This window comes from Quercus lobata, chromosome 5 (genome assembly GCF_001633185.2).
Source record: "Quercus lobata isolate SW786 chromosome 5, ValleyOak3.0 Primary Assembly, whole genome shotgun sequence".
Lineage (NCBI taxonomy): Eukaryota > Viridiplantae > Streptophyta > Magnoliopsida > Fagales > Fagaceae > Quercus > Quercus lobata.
Window position 1 is genome coordinate 50073963 of NC_044908.1, and position 5165 is coordinate 50079127.

A 5165-nucleotide genomic window follows, 5' to 3' on the forward strand; every position below is an offset into this window, starting at 1 on the left:
CGGCTTCGAGTAGACGTTTTTTCTGTTCCTCGGCCTGTTTTTGGGTGCCATCTAAACCCGCCGAGGCGCTATCCCTTTCTCGGATAGCCTCCTTTAAGGCCTCCTTAGCCTTTGCGAGGTCGTCCTCAGAAGCTTTGAGAGTCCGCGCGGCGTCTATGCGTTTGGAGCATTTATTCTCGGCGGCCTTACTCTGCTTGTTAACTTCCTCCTCCATCTTATAGGTGGCCTGGATAGCCTGTCAAGTGAGGTAAATACATTGTGAATGACAAATCGGGAGCAAGGGTTAATAAAGTTTTAGGTTTCAAGAGCCTTACCATTCCCAAGTACCTCTTCGTATTGAGGAAAACCTATTGCATCCTCATTTTCTTCAACTCATCCACGTCGGTGGGAAGTAGCATAGTTCTCCCTAATGCGTCGGCCACATAACCGCCCTCACCATTTCCAAGATCCCTCATGGACGCAGTTTCCAGCAGTGGCCCTTCGTGGAGCATTGGGAAGGGAAGATAGGCGCTTGGCGAGGATTGGGCTTCGATCCCTTTCCCCTTACTTCGGGCGGATTGGGCTTCGGTTTCTTTACCCTTGCTTTGGTGCCTAATCTTTAATTGTTTTACACGCGGAACTTCATCCCTCTCTTGAGAAGATTGGGATTTTCCCCCATTCATGGGTTCCTTACCCTTGGGACTCCTCTTTCTCTTTGAGTCCATGGGCTCCGGCCGAGGGGGCAAAGCTAATTGAGGAGGAGCAGGAAGTTTGGGGCGGGGAGATTATGGCTGCGACTTAGTGGAGGATGACCTAGTCTGGATGGTCTGGGGTTGAGGTGGTGAAGTCGGAGCGCTAGACTGCGGTGTTCCCTGCGCATCCTTCCCCGGTTGACCCTCGAGGAGGTCGAGTAAGCTGGTCGGGGGCTTTCTCTAAAGTCCCATCTCGGTTCGGGAAGATGTGCCTACTGATGATAATTCCGCCTCGGACAAGGCCGGGTCACCTAGATCACCAGAAGGATCCTCGGATTGGTCGGCTAAGTCAAATACCCCAAATCCCTCTTCGGACTGATCCAACTCGCCTTTGTCCTCCGCTGCTTGGTGAGATGAGGAGAGGTCCACCAGTGGGATGCCCTCTGGGACAGAAGATCCTTCGGAGATTAAAAATCCTGATTCGACCACGGTAATTTTTGGAAGCCGAGGACGGCTGGCGCTAATCACGTGCCTGGGGTCGGCAAATGACTTCTGAAGGGGAGCGTACCCTAAGATTTTGTGAGTGGCTCGGACTTGACCATTTTCGTCATTTACGAAAACTGCCGCTTGAAGAACAGTCTCCAAGTCCACCCGGTTAACTAGGTGAAATTGTCGGTGAAAAGCGTTTGGATCTGCAAGAAAAACACATGCACATGGTTAGTAACCGAACCACATCAAATTAAAGTGGCGTAAAAGATCGGCACCCTTCCATTCTCTATACCTCACCTGGTTCTCCCTCCACTGTGGGGCACGGATCGCCATCATGCCATTCACCGGATACGATAACTTGTTTAACCTCTTGTTGGAATCAGGGAGGCATTGAATTAGTCGAACCCTCTCATCTCTCGTCTTCATATAATAGGATTTTCCCTTCAAATTTTGGAAATTATAGCACCAATTCACGTCATGGTGGGTCAATCTTAGCCCCATCTTTTCGTTTAAGGCATCCACACAACCCAGGATCCTAAACATGTTGTCGGTGCACTGGGTGGGGGCTAAGCGGAAGTGCCTGAGGTAATCCTTCGTTACCAGCCCCATGGGGATTCTCATACCCCCCTCTACGAAGGCGAGGACAGGAATTACCACCTCGCCCGTTCTCCTCAGAAAGTGCCACTCCCCCATCTTACAATGTCTCAGACTCACGTTGGGGGGAATCCTGTAGTCGGAGATGAACTTTTCCATCGTCTCCTCAGTATTAACCAATTTCCTCAGTCTCAATTTAACCATCTCTACGAGTTACTAAACAAACTCAACCAATGATGGGAGAAGGAAGGGAACCAGAGAAAAATAAACTCAGAAAAGAAAAAGCACGAGTTAATGGAGGCAGGGAACTTACAGAAAAGAGGAAAGGCGCCTCGGACAGACTTTTTGTGATGGAGATAAACTTGAGTTTGGACGAAAGTTCAGATGAACCCAGGGTATATACGCTAGAACTCTTAAGTGCAAAACTGAAGAGACAAATCAATTCCAAAAATCATTTATGCCTCCCATTGAGAGTAACTGCACGAATTTTCCCGCCCATAAAGGCAAGGAAATCCTCACCGTTAGATCTCCATCACGCCGTTGAACGTGGGAATCACAGAGCCGCCCGCATTTAATGAGGACACGTTTCACCTTACAAAGGCTCCAGGAACGTGTCTCGGGCAGACGAAAAGTCTCGGGAACCGATAGGTGATAAGGATTGACAAGCATTGACAGATGTCTGATGTCATCAAAACCCTCCTATTCGTCCGAGGAGCCGGATAGCAGGATTTTGAGGGGCTATTATGGGGCCAGAGAACTTACGATCCGGTCCACGCTCTACTAAGGCCCAGGGCCCATGCCGGGGCAGGAAGTTTCCGAGGACAAATAGGGAAAGGCCGAATAGCTTGGGGGCACAGCCGAGGATGACCCTGTCTTCGGCATCCCAAGACTTTAAAGGGAAGAGCGACATCTCGTTGAAGGCTGCCCCCAAAACGCCCCCTGAAGAAGAGGCGAGTAGAATGCGACCCACGTGGGGGTACGGTGTGGAGATGGTTCAAGGTAAATACATTCCCTCTGCATTGAATGCACCCACAAACGTCCTAACCATATTAATGAGAAAAGATGCCTGAACAGTGTGGTTTCGGTTGTTGCAACTAACAAAAATTAAGGAGAGGCAGCCGATGGGACAGGTACTTAAATAGGCACCTGCCTGATCAACAGGTGGAGGGCTAGGATCAGCTAAGAAGGGCTATATAATGTGAAGGTTGATGCGCCAAAGAGGGGGGGGGAAAGGCCAAGAACTAGAGCCTTCCAGACCATATCGAGGAGAAAGAATCCTCGTAGCGAACATGGCTTACTTTTGTATGAACTCCATGGTTAACCACCGACCAATGACCAAGGCCTAGCATTTTCAAACCCACGCTCTACAAATGATATTGTTTGGGCCTTTTACGTACGAACCCAATATCATTTTGGGTCGTTACAAATCGAGTCCTTACAGTATCTATTGTCAAAATTTTAGTATGAAAACCAAATTCATTCTTGGTTTTTTTTATTTATAATGATTATATTAGTTGGTTTACATAATACACATGTTTTAAATTATACAAAAAATATTTTTTAAAAATTGCATACCAAACACCAAAAAACATTCTCAAACTCATTTTCAAGGTCGTTACCAAACGCTGGAAAATGAAACAATTTTCTAGAAAATGCTCTTTAGAAAATGAACTATTTTCCAGAAAACGTTAATATTGCAACATACAGAGCGTAATAATAGAATTTAGAAACAATAAAATATGACAATAAAAGAATAGTAGGATATAGGATTTATTTAAGCTATTAGAATAGTAGCCTATAGGTGTGCAGAGGTGTTTTGACACATAGATTCATAGTGGGGTGCAGCGGAACAATATAAGTTTAGTACCTTTTTTTATATAATAAATTGGAGAAAAAAAAAATTAAAAAGTTAAGGAGGTCTTACTCTTACAAAATCAAATTTTATGTAATAAATTAATGAATCATAAAGTTAAGGGTATCTATTTATTACGATACTAAAGTCTATGACAAGGGACGTCCGCGGTCCAGTTAAATTGTTTTTTTTTTTCCTTCTAAATTTGTAACTGAATAGATAAGTATCAGTTTCCCCATAACTAGAATTGATACACACCACCAAGGGTTAGTTTTTAGATCTACAGTGGTGCAGTTTTATGAGGTTGGTTCAATCGGTTTGAAAATTAAAAAAAAAAAATTGGGCTTTCAAGTTCAATATCCATACATCAACCTGATCAAAACCTTAAGCAAATAAAAGCTTCTATTTATTTAGCAAGCTGTCTAATTACACGGACAAGCTTAAACTCTAATTATTTAGCTAGCAACTTGTTAAATGTCCAATTGTCCATCTATCAAGTATTCATAAAAGAAAAAGTCCAATTATCCATACAATAACAATTCATCATACATAAAAAAAATCGTGTTCATACATGGTGAATGAAATAAGTTCCACATATTTTATAAACTTGTTTATGTCATAAACTTGTTCATACATAAACGAATAAAACCAGTTCAAGTATTTATACACAAAACAATTCAAATCTGTTCATACTTGATAAATTTCATCATTTCATTCACCATGTAAAAAAAGTTTTGGAATTGCCTCAACAAGAATTAAACTCCAAAACATCACGTGGCATATAATATCATTATGTAACAATTCTATTTGTTGTTGTTCACAAATGCCAATATAAAGATATATAAATTAAATTAGCATTTAAAATGTAATAATTTAGCTCAATGAAATCAAAATAAATGGGTAGAGAATCTAAACTCTAAACTCCATACATAATGTAAAAGCTACTCAAATAGCATATATATCAAAGTAAATAAAAATACATTATTTACACTCACAATAGTCTAAACTAACTCTTTCTTTAGGTTTCTCAAAAAAAAAAAAAAAAAAAAAAACTCTCTTTAACCATATATATCAACCAAAAAAAAAAAAAAAAGTATTTACGTTTGCAATATCCTACTCTCCCTGCACTTACTCTTTTTTGTCATGATGGACAAATGGTAATCAGTAAATATCATCAACAATTTGGTAGTGGAAATCTATAACAAAGAGTCCGGTTAATGTGTGCCCTTAGGGCACACATTAAGCTTTCCATTTTTGGAAATACTTTCTCGAAAATTGAAAAGGCTGTCATTACTTTTTTAATTCTCAAGAAATTTTTTTCCAAAAATGGAATTATATATATACACACACAAATAAATTCAGTTTTTTTTAGTGGGTTAGAAAATACTATTGTTTAAATCAGTTTTAAAATTTTAATGATAATGGCCCAATTAAATAATCATAGGCCCATATAGTTTAGCAGTGATCCAAGTCCAAGTACAAAGTTCTTTTGAATTTCAAAACATGTTACCGTTGAGTTGAGCAACATTCAAAAATCCCAAGCCAAGCGATCCCCATAT